Source organism: Pinus tabuliformis, chromosome 4_1 (assembly GCF_031772625.1).
Source record: "Pinus tabuliformis cultivar Carrire ecotype Pingquan chromosome 4_1, CPIR1, whole genome shotgun sequence".
NCBI classification, from domain to species: Eukaryota; Viridiplantae; Streptophyta; class Pinopsida; order Pinales; family Pinaceae; genus Pinus; species Pinus tabuliformis.
Window position 1 is genome coordinate 39,766,652 of NC_142303.1, and position 19,484 is coordinate 39,786,135.

The following is a 19,484-nucleotide window of genomic DNA, read 5'->3' on the forward strand; positions in this document are numbered from 1 at the left end:
ACAGGGGTATTTGATTCAGGCTTTTCTAGATTTGTCAAAATATCAAAGCTGTTGCTAGAGGATGGCATATCAGGTGATGGAGAAGTGTTTTTTGGTACTGTGGGAGGTTTTTTGGTATGCCTTTTTTTGCTTGATACCTTGGTGAATCCTTCTGGATCAGACTTGCTTCCATTTTCTGTGGGTTTAGGAGGTATGTTTAAGGGGCAGTCACGAAAAAGGTGTCCATGGGCATGGCATCTCCTGCATCGGAAGGGTACATGTTCATAGTCAAGGGGTTGAATCCATTCAAAGTCGTCATGCAGTAGACTTACCGAGTCCGGGAGCACTTGGCCCAACTTCATGTAAACGCAGATCCGTGCGTAGGATGTGTATCTTCGAAGCTTTGTTTCCTCCGCTGCCTTTATGAACTCGCCTAATCCATTGCCAATGGCTGTTAGTGAGTCCTCGTCCCAGTATTCCAGTGGAAGCGAGTACATGCAGATCCAAACTGGCGCCCAGCTGAAATCTTCCTTATCTGGGTTGAATCTTTCGACCCAGTCTCGTAGATAAAGACCTGCTGCATTGAAGAAATAGGGTCCTCCATCTAGAACTCGATTTTGGTCTTCAAGGCAGTTGAAGATGGCTGTGAAGAAGCCTTTAGGGCCCAGCTGTAGAGTTACATGACCTTTGGGCTTCCACTTTGAGGTAATCCATCCTTGCAGAGCTTTTTTAGTTGGCCAATAACCTATGAATTTGCCAATCAGGGCATGATCTTTCATAAATTGTATTTGCGCATTGATCCTATGACTAGGCAGCTCGATCTTGGGCCATTCTGTGGAAATGGGCTTGCATGTGGACGATGATGCTTTCTTTGGTTTTCCAGATGTTTCCTGTTTATCCTCCTTCTCGCATTCCAGATCTTCTTGTCCGTTCTTCTCCTGCTGCTGCGCAGGCCGTACCTATGGTGTCTCTGCATTCTCAATTCCGCATTCAGTTGGGTTTCCATTATTGTAATATTTGGGGGGAGGCACTGATGCCTCCCCCGTCAAGCTGTTCATTGTCCTCTGCGTCTAGAATCGCAGAGCCTGTCCTGGCGAAAGTTCTGTTTGGGCCTGAGAAGCAGCTTACTCAGACTCTGCGCCGTGGAAGGGTTTGTCAGAAACCCTAGTTCGCCATTTTCCTTCCACTCTCCTTGCTAGCAAATTGATAGCTGGTACAACTATTTACCTGCGCCCCACAAGAGGTTTTCACAAGCAGATTTATTTATTTATTATATATATTTTTTCTTTTTATTATTATTTGTTTTTGGTGTATCAACTACCAACAAAATTTGGTTTTTGGTTGCTACACTTATTGGAATTTAATAATTTGACAACATAGGAGAATTTTTGCCTTCCCTCATAACTTGAATATTAGATCCTGAGACAATGTTGATAAATGAATCCTTTGAGATTAGTTTATGATCTAACCAAAGATGATGTCCATTAGCAAGCAACGACACTTGGGCATTGTCTATGGTAATTAATCTCACGGTCCCATTGTCAAAGACTATATCTACCTCATAAGGACGTAGAAATCTGGTGCAGAGCTTCCCCTTGAATTATTTGAATCGTGAATCATATAGTAGAGCCCAATTTCCTTTCTGAAACACCTTTTTTATAAACTTGTCATGCCACTTAGCGCTCTACTACTGGATGATGTCTATTTGCTGGATGGCAGCCAATCTCTTCTCATCTAGTTCATTTAATTGGTTCAACCGATGTTTCTGAGCTGTACTCAAATCCAGGTTCACTTGCAATGTTGTTCTGAGTGTTTTTATTTCGAACTCAATGGGAAATAATGGGTTTTTGCCATACCAATAATACCTTGTTGAAATAAATTTATGCCCTGTCTTCTTTTCAACAAAGAATCCTCCACAAGGTTCCTCATGGCAGGCTCTGAGGATGTCAAAAATATCATCCTCTCTCACACAACGCCTGATTTAATAATTTGTCCCTGTGTAGTAGAGGTATCCTTCTACCCAAGAGTATCTTGCACTCTGCTTAACAATATTCCTCTTTCCTTTGAGGACAGATGTTGTGGAAATCTCCCCGCAGCAAGGTAGTTAGCTATGTTTGCATACCATGGTGAGTGAGTTGAAATAGAAAAAAGATATTCATTTGGAAAAGAATCCTCAACGGGCATGCAATCACTATTAACAATTAGCCTAGAAATAAAATCAACCACTACATTATCTTTTCCAGGTTTATCTAAGATTGTTATATCAAATTCTTGTAACAACAACAACCAATGTGTAGCCCTACCATTAGTAACATGTTTATTCATTAAGAAATGAATGGAAAAGTGGTTAGTGTGCACAAATATTTGATAACCTATAATGTAGTGCCTAAATTTATTAATGGCATGCACTACTGCAAGAAACTCTTTTTTTGTAATTGTATAGTTTAACTTTGCTGGAGTCAGATTCTTGTTGATGTAGTAGATGTCATATGGCTTCTTGTCTTTTATTTGACCTAACACAACTCCTATAGTAGTATCAGATGCATTTGTTGCTATGTGAAACGATAGATCCCAGTTCAATTCGCACAAAATAGGGGTTGCTGATACACACTTCTTTAACACTATAAAGGCATGTTCACATTTCCCTGTCCAAACAAATTCCACATCTTTAGTAAGTAGAGAAAATAATGGGGATGCAATTTTTGAATTTTTTTTCTATAAACCTCCTATAATACCCTGCATGTCCCAAAAAACTATGTACCTCCTTCTGTGTTTTGGGAGATGGAATTTTTAGAATTACTTCTATCTTAGCAGGGTCTACTTTTATTCCTGTAGCAGAAATATAATGCCCAAGTACAATTCCTTCATTCATCATCATGTGACATTTTTAAGTGCTTAAAGAAAGATTAGTTTGCTCACATTGCTCTAGCACTTTTTTGAGATTGGCTAATGTTGTTTCAAAAGTGTCACCATAAGGTGTAAAGTCATTCATGAATTCTTCTAAACAACCATTTAGAAAATTTGAAAATATCCCCAATATTTCCCTCTAGAAGGTTGCTAGCACATTATAGAGTCCAAAAGGGAGAACTCTGTATGCAAAAGTCCCCTAAGGGCAAGTAAAGGTGTTTTTTTCATGATCCTCTGGGGAAATCTGTGTCTAATTATAACCACTAAACCCATCTAGAAATGAAAATAACTTTTTTCCAAATAAGGTGTCAAGGACCTGATCTATAAATGGGAAAGGAAAATGGTCCTTTTGAGTGGCTTTGTTAAGTTCTCTGTAATCTACACAGACCCTCCATTTTCCATTCTTTTTAGGAACAATAACAAGTGGAGATACCCATTGGCTATCAGTGATGGGAAAATAAACTTGGCATTTAGAAGCTTTTGGAATTCTTCTTTTACTACTTCTTTAAGTGCTAGGTTCATGCGTCACTGTGGCTGCCTAACTGGATTGAAGTCTCCTTTCAAGTAGATGTGGTGGATACATATGCTGGGTGAATGCCTTTCATGTCTATCTAATACCATGTAAATGCCTTTTTATATCTCTGTAACAGCTGTAACAAAATTCTATTCTATTCGGAAGTTAGATTAGGATTAATATTTAGATTTTTTCCCAATTCTATTTCAGCTGAGTTTCTCATGAGATTAGGAGCGATTTTCATATGTTCTAGAATCAAGTCTTCCATAGTATATTCTACCCTTAAATCATCAATAGAAGTAACAACAAGGGAATTACTGATAAAGCCATTGATAATGTCATCCTCTGTTTCATTCTTAAAATATTGGGCTTTGCCAAGAGTGAGGAGTGACTGGGAATGATCTGATTCAAGTTCAAATTAATCCCATAAGGGATTTTCCAAACCCTTACTTGGTTTTGCAGGAGGATAGAGGCTTAGGTTCTTTGTGATTTGTCCATCTAAAATCGTCATGAAGCCCGACCTACAACCTATGAATGCATCCATAATATCCAACCAAGGCCTTCCTAATATCAGGGGATGTCCCCCCAGATTTGATTTGGTTTGAAAAATAATAAAGTCTGTTGGGTACCTCCAGGAACCTACTGTGATGACTACATCCTCTACCACTCCTTCAGGTTTAACACGTGACCTATCTGCTAGTTCTAGCATAGTAGTTGTTTGTCTCAGCCCGTGTAGTCCTAAAGTGGTAAATATTTCCTTAGTCATTACATTGATCATTGCCCTTAAATACATTAATGTGTTCGGGATGGGCTTCTCATCAATATAAACAATTACTGTAGGATTCTCCAGGTCATTATATTTAGCCAAGAGAGGTTGACTAGTCATTAGTTCTGACAATTTTCCCATCACATGGATGGTAACTGGATATTTGGGATTCCTTCCAAGTTTCTTAACACATAGGTCTCTTACTATGTTCGCATAGATGGGTACATACTTAATGGCTTGCAGCAAGGGGATCCTTATGTGCATATTCTTTAAATCCTTGACGAAATCAGATTCGGGTTGTGGAATCATCCTAGTTTCAGCGAATCTTTGCAGATATGGAGGGTCCTTAGTCACTATAGAAGTTGGTTAGTTGTTACATATGTGTCAACATTATTGGAATCAATTGTTACAGGTTTAGCAGTTTCGTCAAAATCCACAAGATGATCCCTAGGTGATTCACATTCCTCTTCAGTAATGACATGGGAGGTTTTTGAGTTTACTACTTTTCCTAATCAGAGGTGGATCTCATTGCATTCAATAGGGGTAATGTAGTAAGTCTGGAAAGAAGTGGGGGCTTCTATATTTTGAGATACCTTATTATTTTGGTTAGGGTTAGACTGTACATGTAATCAAGGATGTATGGGAGGAGTAGTATCATATGGTTAGAGAGGTGAAAATTGCAATTTCTCATGCACTGGTAACAAATGAGGGCCTAAATATTTTCCCCTCCAATTCTAAGGCCAAGAGTATGAATGAGATGGAGGATACTGAAAAGGTTGAGAAGGAGACCATTGGTTCCATGGTGAAGGAAATTGAGATGGAGAGGGAGTGGGATACTTCCATGGAAATTGATGAGTATTATATACATTATTCCACGGATTAAAAGAAAAATATTGAGACATACCTGGCGGTCATGGTTTCCAAGGCTTCCTAGACCTAATAAAGTAAGAATACTAAGCCTCCTCACCTTATTGGGAGCTCTAGATAGTAACATGTAGAATTCTCTAGGTCACAAATATTGCACAAGTTAATGATGTTGACTTTGCATTCCTTTAGGGAATGTTTGTCTTTATGTTTTGGGAATAACACGACAAAGGCCTTATCAGCTTCATCCTGTGTCTTTTTCACTTGTGTTTTCGTCAATTGGGCAGATAAAGTATTGAGAAGATCGGTCTTAAGATTCTCAAATAGGTTTCCAATCTCATCTCTGGTCACACCTCCATTTGTGGATTTTTGTATTTTAACATAGGCATCCTGTGCCATGCTTCTCCCTTGTGACGATCCTTGCAAACACCTTAAGAAAAGTTTTATTATATCAATGTATGGCTCCTGAGATATATCTCCTTTTCCTCATAGGTTCAACATGTCAAGGCAATCATCTCTCATTCCTCGAATCAATATTATTTTCAAAATCTCTGAATCCCAAATTGCTATGTTTGGACCTTTGTAGATTATAATGGAACCATTCCATGTAATCTTCCAAGTTCTATTCTTCCTTTTGTGTCATTATAAATATCAACTCTCTTAAATCTCTGGTTCGACAATAGTCCTGGTATTTTTCTAGAAATGTAGTCTTCATATCTTCCCATGTTCGGATAGCGGCAGGACCTAGTCCCATAAATCATCTTAATATTGCTCCTTTCAGAGTGGCAGGAAATTGTTTTAGCTTCTGAGAATCTGAAGTGTAGTCATAAGTCCTACACAGAACATCAAACTCAAACAAAAAAGTATCAAGATCTTCTATAGTCAATCCCTGGAAAGATGGAAGGGTTGATAGAGGGATATTTTTCATGGGGGCTTCTCCCCTTATATCACTTATTAGAAATTCAAAAGTGGTAATAGTCACATCTGTCCAATTATTGTTGTTGTTATCCCCCATAGGAAATTCTCCTGATTCTTGTTCTAGTAAGTATCCTTCTAAAGATTATTCAGATGAATGTTCTGTAGATAGGGATTCTTGTGATAATTTCTCGGATTGTTCTAGGGCTGGCTGTTTTACTACATTGCCTGAGTTTGGGTATTGGAAAGTGAAAGAATTTTCTTTCTATTCTGGTCCTTGATATTTCCCACTAGTTTCGCCTTGTCCTTCTAATCCAAAATCCTAGCCACTAGTTTCTCCTTGTTGTTCCTAAGTTGATTTTATAGATTTGGGAGTTTGTATGCTAGTTTGAGGAAAATGGGGTCCTAAAACTGAGGAACTAGATAATCCTGATTTTAATGTAGAAGCAACAACTTTATGTGGGCCTATTTTTCTCATGCCCATATGTGGAGTTTACTGCTCTCTTTATGCCTTTAAGATCAATTCTTTGATAAATGTTACTCTCCGTTGATTAGTATTTTTCTTGTTCTTTTTTTGACCCCTTTTTCCTATAGGTTTATTAGGGTTTTGTTGGCTTGAGGGGCCCTGAACGAGGTTAGGAGTTATTTAGCCAAACAAATCCCTACACTATTGGCCCTTTCGGCATCAGCCCGCGGAGTGCGGATTGAAGTCTCACCCGAAGTAGTATGGGGGTATGCTGGAACCAAGTTTCCGCACCCTCGAGATGTCTATGGTGTCGATTTAGTCCAACTGTGCCTACCTTCACACAGGTTACTTCACGCACTATTCTAACCTTCAATACCATCGCGATCTATTATAATCATCTTTCACGCAGCCATAACCAGGGGCTGAGATGTTTTCGCACTGCTATGGCAGCAACCTGTGCTATTTCCCCAAATTACACCGCAAAGTTACTTATCTTCTTACAGATGTTAGTTAACTTCACGGAAACATATATTATATCTCGCATTCACTTAATCAACATAGCCATATATTAGACTTTAAGCTTCTGTGGTAGGTTTTTGGAGTAGCATGATCCGGATTATCCACAGTATTATGTTTCTTATATATAAAATTTTGTATATATACTCTGATCGGAAGATTCTTCTCTCAAAATAACTGTCATTCATATTCTATCAATTTTGGTCCTGATGATGGACCCCCTTTGGGGTTCAAAACGTCGACATAAGAAACATAATACTGTGGATAATCCAGATCATGCTATAGCCATATATATTCATGCATCATATAAACAATAGAAGTGCAATTTATACCCAATATATTCAATGCATAAAACATGAAATAAATACACAAAATTGATATGAAACTTCTCTTTATTAATACTTCCAACTGTTTCAGACTCGACTTGCCCTACGCACTCAGCTGCAGGGGTTCGTGCACTTAGTTGTGGACTACTAGTCCTCTGCGCACTCAGCTGCAGAGCCTTCTCCTACTCTATGACCCAAACCTAGACTTTACTCCACATATATGACTCAACTCTTCATCCTTCTCCTGATGTCTTAACTACTTAGAGCCTCGCTCTATTCATACAATCCCATGGTCTGCGGACCATGGGTAGACCTCTACAACTAACATTATATTAACAAAATTGAGGGCGGACAACCCTATGACTCTTTTACAAGCTACTTGCTCCACGCCCACAAAATGCGGAGTCTTTACATTGGAGTTACAATTTTTGACCGAAATCTGGGCTCTAAGCCCCAAAACGTCCCTTGGGGGATCCCACACCCAACAGGCCCCCAACACAAGCATCATGACTCGCCCTCGAGTCACTCTGTCGGTGCGGAGATCTTTGCACAAAAACCTCCCAATTCTGCCTGAATCGCTGCAAGTTCAACAGCGCACTAAGCGGCTGCCTGCTGTACTTCCTCGACACGCTGTTCAGAGACCGTTGTAGCTGAACTGCTATCCTGAACCTTTTCCTGTGTTTCTTGCAGCTACGTGAGCTTTGCTTCAATGGAGGTTGTAATGATATGCACCTCATCAATCCACGACTGTAAGCGTGCCTTCAAAACTACTTCCTTATGTCGAGCAACATCTACCTGTTCCTTGAGTGCTTTCGCCTACTGCATACTCGTGAGCCTCTGTGTAAGGGAAACTGTTTGCGTGGTCCCTTTTACTTTGTCATATTTTTGATGTAGCTCGCGTGCCTCTGTCTCTAGGTGTTGTATGTTCGGGTCCTCCTGCAGGGTAGTGAGAACCTCAAACAATTGCTCGAACAACTTTGTGCAGACTGTCACTACACTGTTAACCTCTGTTAATGCTATTGTAATTGCGATGGTGTGTTGTTCCTTAACCGACGATGGATTTGAAGGTTGTGCCTTCAATTGTAGTTTAGCTATCTGAAGGTTCATCTCCAGCTGAACCCTGGCCATTTCCTCTTTTGCCTCGCGCACCCCTGCTGCTAATTTCCGAACGCGCGCTTCCACTGTTCCTTTGCTTGGATGGCCAACTCCGGGATCATCTGGCAGGCTTCCTCTACCACCTACACTATTTGTCTATTCTACACCACTACGTCGTCACACTGTAGGCTCAACTGTTCAATGTTGATGCACTACTCGCTCATTAATTGGAGTGCACGACCCTCCCTGGCTCATAGTTCTGCAGTAAATCCATCCTGCAAAATATAGAGTGTCTCCCAAGGGAGCGCAACTACGTTTAATTCAATTCCCTTCAACCCACTGACCATAGGCCTATCGGCCTCATTTTCTATAATGAGTGCTCCATCTAGTAGCACTATCATGTTATTCATCCGGGCGCGAAACATTTCCTCAGCCACGGACGTGCCTACTGCGAGGCTGGTTGACACAGTGCTAGCCTGTGGAGTGCGCACCTACAACTCCTATATCTATGCCTGGAGAGCCCCCAACACCATTTGGTGTTCCTCCTCAAACTGCTAGAGGGCCTCCGTGGTGACGTCCCTCACTGTCTCGCCAATGTCATGTAGATCCCCCTTAATGAGGGTGATCAGATCGAATGAAGTCTTTGAAGCCTTCGACTTCTTTCGTGGCCCTACCTACTCTCTTGGGCGCAAGTGTTTTAAGTTATTGGACACTGTCTGTAGGTCCATCCCACGTTGCTCTATATCGGTCTCTGGCTTAGGCGAAGGCAACTTATGTCCTTCACTCGCTTCTTCTGCTGCTCTTATGTTAACTTCGTAGCATCACGTGCCGCCTAGGCCTTAGCCACTGCTTCTTCCTTCCTACGTTTCTTTGCCAACTGCGCTATCTGCAGTTTCGCCTCTTCCTTCTTTCGCTGCACGGTGGACTTCCCTGCTTCCACTGTGGAGCTAGCTAGAGCGTGCCACTCCGGCAGCCACGACTCAAGGACTGTGAATATGACATTGTCTGTCTCCAGATAGGGTAACTCGTGGCATGTCTTCGCAGGGTCCTTCCGTGCCCTGATGTAGACATGGTGAAAATCTGCCTTGAACTCCACAAAGCTCTACAGACTGTTGTAGACTATGGGCGATAACCGAGGCTTGTGATTAATCCCCATTCTGATGTTCATCTCCATGAGCACCCAAAATATTTTGTTGTCCCTTATCCTTTGTGCATCCCTGGTTGCCCACAGTGAAGCGTACTTCACTGTCTTCGGAAGGTCTTGCGCGATCATCAGGAACTGGCTATCTTCGGGAAATTCCCATGCCACCAGTACTATGGACAACATAAGGCACAAATAGTGAAAAATATTTCCCTACTCCTGTGCCTCGCGGCAGTTCTCAAGGAACTCTTCGCATAAGTAGTTTGCCTAGTTGAACTGGACCCCTTCTGCGCATTGCGCTGCTAGCGCAACCACCCACGTGGCACTTCCACATAACCTTCCCTGCCAATATCTGTGTCGTGACTTTAACTACAGGGTTGTTGATGCTAGAAATGGTGTACCCTCTCTTCTTCTTCTCTAGCTTAAACTTCTTCTTCATGGCCTCAGCGATGGCCAAATCATCGCTCTTTCCCTCTGAGATGTTTTCTGGGTCCTCCCCTTTGCAAGGGAGCCAGGTAATTCTATGAATCAAATGGGTTGTGATGGGGATAGGTTCCTCCAGCCACAAGCACCCATCATGCACCAGGAAGAGAAATTTCCTGATGACAAAAATGGTCATTGGGGCGCAATGGTAATGCGACACCCAAAGCAGGTTTAGCAACCCTTCTTTCTCAAATCCTCTCAGACATTTATGTGGATCCAATTCTATGATTCCAGCCGGTGCGTCTTTCTTCTGGCGCATGAGCTGTGCAGTCGTGAGATGCAGGAAATTCTCATGGTCCGCGAGATCCCAAGCCTCAAACTTCAGCACAGGCACTCGTCCCAAGTGCGCTCCTTCAAAAATAATGTCATCAGGGAGTAGTGGAGTCTGCAAAGAGCTCTTGCTCTCATCTATATCTTTGGGCACCTTTGCTTTACCCTTCTGCGGAGGAACATATGTGAGCAGCCTAGTACGAGGGTCCGCACCCTGGGTCTCAACCTCCATTTCTACATCCTCCTCCTCTACCAGGATTTCTTCGAATTATTACTCCTCATTGGCATCCAAATTGATAGCCTTCCCCTTTTCTTCCATGGTGAGCCTAGTCCTCAACAGATTTCTAGGTGATATGCGCATCTATACCATGGCCTACTTGTCTTTCTTGGGTCTTGGCGTGCGTGGCGATTTAGGGATTTCTGCGACTATCCTGACACTTTCTAGGGCTTCCACTTCCGTAATGGCCTGCACGGCTTCCTCGACGGTCATTTCTCTGGTATCCAGGGCTTCTTCAGGTGCTGCCATAGTGCGATTCCACAAGTCTCAATGGTCTCGGGTAATTGCTCAAGCAAAAAATTCACCTTCAGAATATCGAACAAGTCTGGGTTCATGAGTGTTTGTGCGCGCAACAACTCAGTCCTCAAATTTCCAAGTGTTGTTTTCTGGACAACCCTTTGTAATTTATAGTTCCTTTTGAATTTGAATTCGACCGTTCCCCCCACATTCGGTTCATTAATGCTCAATTGGCAGAAGATTTTCAAGAATATATCCCATAAAGTTTTCCTTAATTGCCTGTCGCCCGCTCCATATTGTCTCAAACCAAGCATCACATCGTGAATAGTGATTGTAACGGTCACTTTCCAGCCGACCCATGCGGCAGCACACCTACCCTCGCGTTGTCACAGACTTTGGGACACTTCGCTACTGCGCGTAGTCCTGACATCGCGCAGTTCCCAGGTTGAGTAGTTTATAGTCCTGCTTCTCCTTTCAGCTTCCTGGAGGGCTAAGACTATGCTTCTGTTGGCTAGTCAGATGGGTGAGCCCCCTGTGTATGTCTTCAATGACTGCCATTGACTTTTCCTGGGAAGAGTTCTCCATTTAACTTTACCAATTGCACTGCGCCACCATCTGCTATCTCCTTAATAACATACAGTCCCAGCCAATGCATTTGGAGCTTCCCTGGGAATTTATCGAATTTACTATCATACAACAACACCAATTCATTCACCTTGAAGGTGCGCAACTTAATATGTCAATCATGCCAAGCCTTTTCGCGTTGCTTTTGGACCTACTGGTGAAATCCAACTAAAAATTGTTCTTCCTCGAGCTCCTCCAACTGCACGAGCCTCTCCTCCAGGGCTCCACAATCTGTCATACCTATGAGCGCTGCTATGCACAGACTAGGCACAATGTATTCAATAGGCATTACAACTTCCACTCCATAGACAAGCCTAAAAGGTGTTTGTCCCATCAATTTCTTGCATGTTGTCCTATAAGCCCATAATATTGCAGGTACGCGCATGTCCCAATCACTTCGCTGCATGTTGCATACTTTGGTCAGCACAGTCTCCAGTACTTTGTTGAATGCTCCTACTATCCCATTAGCATGTGGGTGATACGGTGTGCTCTTTTGATGATACACCTGAAACTATTCCGTCAGCGCACTGATTGTTTCGTTCAGGAAGTGCATACTGCAATCGCTCATTAAGATCTTTGGACATCCAAATCATGCCAGTAAGTGTTCAAACAGAAACTTTGTGGCAGTTGTAGCCATGCAATCCTTCACTGGCTGTGCTTCTTCCCAACAAGTCAGGTACTCTGTCGCAGTGATAATATACCTCACGCATGTTTTTCCTTGAGGTTTGATAGGTCCTACAAAATCTATTGCCCACTTTTTGAAAGGTTGCAACATCATTTGTGGGTTCAAAGGCATTTCATCCCTCCGTGATGGTTTACCTATTCTTTGACATACATTGCATGCCTTGCAATGTGCTTTTGAATCCTGATGAAGGGTTGGCCACCATAACTCGGCGCATAGAATCTTTTGCACAGTCACTCTTCCCACATAATGTCCTCCCACAGTGCACCCATGAGCGTCCACAAGGATGATGCTTCGTTCAAATTCAGGTACATACCTTCGTAGTATTTCATCATTCCCCATCTTGTGTACATTCCCAACAATGATAGAGAAATCGGCCGCGCACACCACTAATTCCTTCTTCTGCTGGACAGAGTATTCTTTTGGCACAGTTCCAGTTGTTAGAAAGTGAATTATATCTTCAAAATGTCCATCCGCTATGCACACAACAAAGAGATGTGCGAGGTAATCCTTCCTCCAGACTAGTAGGTTCCTCCCCTATCTCAATATTCACCTACTTAGTTTTCACCGGCGCGGTTATGTCAGGGTTCTCAATCTGTGGTCCCTGAACCTCGCGCTGGCCTTCCGTCTTTGGAATGTTAATTTTCCATGAATCTTCGTCTTCTTCTTCAGCATTTACATTATAACATTCCAGCGCGCAACTTAGCTGAGTATCCCATTTAGGATGAATCAATGCTACCAGCTCCTATGGTATCCTAAAGATGGCCACTTTTACCTCTTGTAGCGCTTCATCAATACTGTCCCACCCATCCTCAAAACTAAAGGTCATCACGAACCTTCATGCAGAACATCCCATTCACCTGTCCCATGGCGGAGCTCTGTTTCTATATACCTGTTCATTGGTATAACATCCAGGGTATGACAAAATAGCTGCACCCACTCAAGTTGTGGCTTTTCTCCATAGGCTTGCATTCACTTAGCTATATGCGTGCACAGATCATGTGCCCATTGTACTTATCTGTCAGTCACACCCTAGGCTTCCCAAATCGTGTGCGCATCATTCCCCTACATTCGCACCTGTCATCAAAGCTCCCTTTGTGCGTACCTAGTCCAAGGCCTGGAAGAGTTTCTTTTCTAGCAGCTCCCTTTCAAATTTATTCAATAAGGTATCTACCTCACTTAGACCATCATAAGTAGGCAGGTCTCTTACTTCTGTCAATACGCAGCATAGCGACCTTGTCATCATATTACAATTTAGTGTAGTTACCTCATGTAACCGATTCTACCATCGCTCTGTTTCCTCATCCGAATCTGAAGTACAGGAGCTTTCGCGCTCCCATGCAATCTGCCCATCCACGGTGGGATTCACCCAATCCTAGTTTCGCGCTATTATCTTATAGATGCAGTCCAAATCATCGTCACTTTCATAGTCGCACACCAGCTCCATATAGCGCAATCCTTCAGCAAGGTCCAAGGGTACAATTACGGGTAGTGACTTCTTTTCAAAAATCATTTTTCACTTTTTCAGATTGATCACCCCGTTCATGTCAGTGGCTCAATCAATTCCTAAGAGAACGGGGTAGGGATTGCTGTCATCAACAATCTCTATCACTTCAAAGTCTCCCAACACGCTTGCTCCCTCAATATCCACAGTTATTCCCTGCAATCGTCCCATGGTATTATTTTCTATTGGTTCGCCATCCTTTGCTAAATTAGAGACCACTGCAGTGCAAGTCGCCCCATTCGCTCCCATGTCTATTTCGGCAGAACATTCGCATCTGATCCTAAATCCAGGATGGCGTGATCCATCTCATATTCTCTGATCTGCGCGGTTAGTCCCATCTCTCTTCCTTTTCTTGTCTTATGTTTTCCGATCTTCCTGAATACGCGCGATTCTCCTGGCACAGTCCCAATGCATCTGTTAATGAGTTTCTGTAACCCTTTAACCACCTTACTGTCATGTAGTAGCTTCATACATGTTTCCAGGAACGTTGTGAGCATAGATGGGTCCATCTTCGGCTCTGGTTTATCTTTGCTTGCTGAAGTGGAGGCATCAGCGAAGCTCTTCTTGGCTTCCATGAAGGTTTCCTGAGTGTGCTCCACATCAAACTCTGCTTCTTTTGCTGGAGATTTGCAAACCCAAGTACCATCTTCTGGTTGTTTTCCTTTCTCATCTCCCATCGTGATTCCACTTTGGAGCACAATGTTCACATTCAGGTCTTCCTTGCGCAGCTTAGACCTCATCATCTGCAAGTTCTGAGTCGGGGGAGGTGCTAACGCTCCTTTGTCGCGTATCCTAGCTATCAGTGTAGGAAAATCTTCTATCTCATGATCAAACAAGGTGCAATACAAACACGACGGGCACGTTGGATTCATGCAATCATGGGCATAATGTCCCGACCCTCCACAATTGTAGCATATCAACTGTCCGTGACCTATTCCAAGTCCTCCTCTGCCTCGGCCTCATATGTGCCCCTGAAATCCTATTCGTGCCATTCCTGCATTTTGGTCAAGGTGCCGCGTTTCGGCTTGAACTCTGTAGGTGGGAGTTTGATCCATCATTAACTCATAGCTTCTACAAGTGCGCTCATCGTGTGCCACTGACCTACAAAAGTTGCAGAACAACTGTTGTGAATTTTGCGTATACTTCTGTAACAAGTGACAATTGTTTGTGGCATGTTTTCCTGCTATTTGAAAAATCGTGCACCAAAAAGCAGGTGCTACACTAGGTCCTGCTTGCACCTATGGTCTTAAGGTCGTCGGTCCTCCTCTTGCGAGGTAATTTGTGAAAACTGGGCAGTGGTCCTTATCATGACCCTGGCCCTTGCATTTTACGCACCATACCTCTTCGCACACTTCTGGTTGAGTTGTCCTGTCCTGTTTCAGGATCTGCATCTCAAGGCATAAATTCTTTAGCTGCAGGTGGATCCACTAAACTCCTAAGTTAGGATCTTGCATCAGGGTCTCATGTAGCCTCATAGAAATCTCTAAGGCCTCTGCTTGAGTCGTTATCTTCTGCTGCAATAGCACACTCCTTAAATGTGGCCTTAGCAAAGCTACAAACCACTCGTGATGTCGTCCATCTGTCAGATTCATATTAACTTCACAAATTGTACATTTCAGCCTCTAATCCAACTCCCAAGGAGTCCCACCTAGTAGCACCGTGATCTCTTTGAATCCAATGATCGACTGTGCTTCAGACTTCGGCCTGCTAAATTATCTATTTAGCACTACTTGGATATCCGCGATTCACTTATTTGGATTATCATTGGAGTGCTTAATATACCAGGTCAGCGCATGGTCCTGTAGGGTGCTAACCAGTGTCACTTTCTTTATATTGTCATCTATAACTCCTTGCGCTTCTCGTACAACCCTTACCACGAACCAGAATTGGTCCGGATCATCATTTCCCAATCCTTTGAACATAGGCAACTTCACTGCACTTGCCATAATGAATCACAGTGGTGGTGGAGGTGGTACAGGTGAAGATGGAGGTGATGATGGTGAAGCTGGTGGCGGTGTGGGTGGAGGTGGTATTTGTGGAATTATTTTCCTTATTAGATGGATCACACTTCGTGGTGAGACCTTCGAGAGCTCTTCCTCATCCCCTCGCGGAGATAAAATCAAGGGGCTAGTTTTTGGTCCCTTATTTCCTTCATTCCTGTAAGATTTTCCACTTCTCGTAGCCCCGAATATCAAGGTAACTACATAACCCTCTTTTCACACAATAGCATTTTAATCCAAGTATTCAAAGACTTTATGTTCTTACCTCGCAGTCGTTTGAGAAAGAATCGCTCTGCTTCGTTGTAGCTAACTGAGGTGTCAACTGCGAACTCAGTAATGAATCCTCCTATAATACGATCGAGCCAATGATCAATGACGCACGCGATCTTAACCTCTGATGCTTCCAACCTTCACACTAAATCTGGGGTCCACACAATAGGACCGTCAAGTTTCCACCTTCCTTGGCTATCTGCTAGCTTCGCGATACACTCGTATAGCTCAGTAGGGAAGGACGTGAAGAAGATTTCGTGGATCTCCGTGTACAGGTAGTAGTCCAACCACTCTTCTTTTGACAGTCACGGGTTCCTATTCTCCTATGCTGTGAACTCGTGAATTCTTTTGTCCAACCAACCTTCAATTTCCTTCTTAGTTGGATTCCAATGATATGACATTAGACATCTCTATACAGATTTCAGTCCAAGCAACAGAACCATTTGTTGGCTTGAGGGGGCCTGACCCAGGTTCGGAGTTATTTAGCCAAACAAATCCCTACACTATTGTCCCTTTCAGCATCAACACGTGGAGCACGGACTGAAGTCTCACATGAAGCAGTATGGGGGGATGCTGGAACCAAGTTTCCACACCCTTGAGATGTCTGTGGTGTCAATTTAGTCCAACTATGCCTACCTTCACACAGGTTACTTCACGCACTGTTCTAACCTTCAATACCCTCACGATCTGTTATAATCATCTTTCGCACAGCCCTAACTAGGGGCTGAGATGCTTTCGCGCTGCTATGGCAGCAACCTACACTATTTCCCCAAATTACATCGTGAATCTTACTTATCATCTTACAGATGTTAGTTAACTTCACGGAAACCGATATTCTATCTCGCATTCACTTAATCAACACAGTCATATATATTTGCATGTCATATAAACTATAGAAGTGAAATTTATACTGAATATATTCAATGCATAAAACAGGAAATAAATACACAGAATTGATATGAAACTTCTCTTTATTAATACTTCCAACTGTTACAGACTCGACTCGCCCTGTGCACTCAGTTGCAGGGGTCCATGCACTCAGCTGCGGACTACTAGGCCTCTACGCACTCAGTTGCAGAGCCTTCTCCTACTCTACGACCCAAAACTAGACTTTACTCCACATATATGACTCAACTCTTCATCCTTCTCCTGATGTCTTAACTACTTAGATCCTCACTCTATTTATACAATCCCATGGTCCACGGACCATGGGTGGATCTCTACAAATGACATTATATTAACAAAATTGAGGGTGGACAACCCTATGAATCTTTTACAAGCTACACACTCTGCACCCACAAAATGCGGAGTCTTCACATTGGAGTTACAATTTATGATCAAAATCTGGGCTCTAAGCCCCAAAACATCCCTTCGGGGATCCCATGCCCAACAGGTTCCTACATTTTGCTTCTTCTTCACTCATACATTCTACACATGGACCCAATGTGTAATTATTTACACACCCTAAGTGTCCTAATTATTATAGTGGTGAGCTCGCTCAGGTATGTTAGAGCAATGCGTAGGTTCTTACCTCTCGTCTTACTGCCCAAAGCCTATAAAATTAGAGACACTCTATCAAAAGTAAATTCAAAAGAAAGCGTTGGCTGACTGTATCGTTGACAACCTTCCCTGACAATGGTGCCAAAATGTTTGTGAGGTTTTATCACTCCTAAAGTAACTAAACCAAAATCATTAATTATCAACCAGGGTAGGTATTTTTATTTCAAAGACGTCTGCATTATTTGTGCCGATACATGTAACAACCAAGTAAAAAAAAAGATGTCGTTGAACACACTTGCAGAAATTAAAGAAATCTTGCAGAATGGAACTACATGCTTGTAGGAATTGGAAGGCACACTACATGAATGAAACACACTCAGTAAGGAAAGAATCCACACTTCATAATAACTTTAGAATAAAGATAGGTGCACCATACACTATCAGCTAAAGATGTAACAACAATTGAATAACATAGAATTGATTAACCTATTTAACAACACACAATAATTCTGAAAGAAGTGTATCTATCCCACAATGAAATGTGTGAAATAATGATAATAAATCCAAACTAACATATGAAAAAAAAACCTTATCTACATTGTGATCCCTACTAAAGAGGAGGACCCTTCCTCCCTAGTAGGGTGCAGTAGTAAAATAAAAACTACTTAAGAATTCAACACATAGTTTGCAATAACATCACCATATATATGTTTGTATTAAAATAGTTGAAAAGTACAAGATTAGAATGTCGGTATTATCTCTGTTGTCCATCGTCATCCCCTTCTCATGAGACTAAGTTATTTTATAAAGTCTTTACAAAGCACAAAAATTAGGGAAATGAATCAATCATGAGAATCTTGTGATTTTCATGCTGATTAAGCTAACATAAATAATAAAAAAGATATAAATTGTTACAAACTGCTTTTAATAAAGATTTGTTATGGTTACACCACTCTTGTTTAGATGCAATTGTAACTTCTCAGATCTTCTTAACCATCCGTATGTAATTACTTAATGTGGCCTTTGACAATTGTCTTTGAAAATAGCAGCTACAGTCTTGAAAATTCGCAATGTAATAGCAGCTTTATGGTGTAACAACAAGAAATGGAAAACCCAGGGTGTAATAACAAGTAACAACAACTCACACTGTGTAAAAACAAGTAATAGAAACAACTGTTCACCCATGGATATCAGTAGTTATGGAAACACCTAAAGAAAAACATTCAAAATAACTCTTCCAAAGATACCCTAGTTAGTCATCCCAAAGAAATAATTTTTTCGCTCAATACTTAGCAGAAAATAGCATAATAATATGTCAAAGAAAATGGTTGCTTCTTAATGAGAGGGAGTGACATTGTATTGGGGAAATTGTAGGTTCAATGAGGGAAAATGGACAAAAATGGGGAAACGATGCCTAAAATATCCTCAAATATTGCACCCAACAGTTATCTCCTTAAGCCTTGCCTCAGATACTTCAATTTCCTAAAGAAACACTATACTGGGCTTTTCTTGCTTTAATATTTCTCTTAGGTACCTCTATTTTCCTCTGTTGTTGAAGCCTCTTACATTACACGAGAGCACAATCATTGATAAGACTTATTAAGATGGTGGAAGACCATTGATAGAAATACCACCCTACCTGAATTCACTAGCATCTCCCCCAGAATTTGTATGGATTCCTGTAGGTTCTTTCTGCGTCTTTTCTTCCCTCCTTTACCTGGTCCACTTTTGTTAGCTACACTGTCCATTTGGGATCCCATTGGATCTAGTGCATCTGGGGGTTTCTGACTTTGTTTGGCCTGGTATTGCTGAAAGGTATCCTTATATAGATTTTTTGGTCCTCGGGGATAAAACATTCAACCATGTTTTTCCATTCATACAATAGTCTCTTCGAAACTCATTCTTTCGTTCTTAAGTCTTCTTTTGCTCCGTTGATCTCCATCTTATTATGGATTTTGTTTGTTTCATATCCCTCCTTGTCTTCCAGTTCCTCTTGCGCCCTTCATTTGGGCGTAGGGTTTGCTTTAGGAAAAACCCTAGCCGATGGATCTGCTGGCTTCCCTTTCTCCACCATCTTCGAAGTTTCCCCTTGATCTTGTAATAAACTAAATCTATTTTGAGGATCTAGATTTTTCTTCTCCTGTTGCG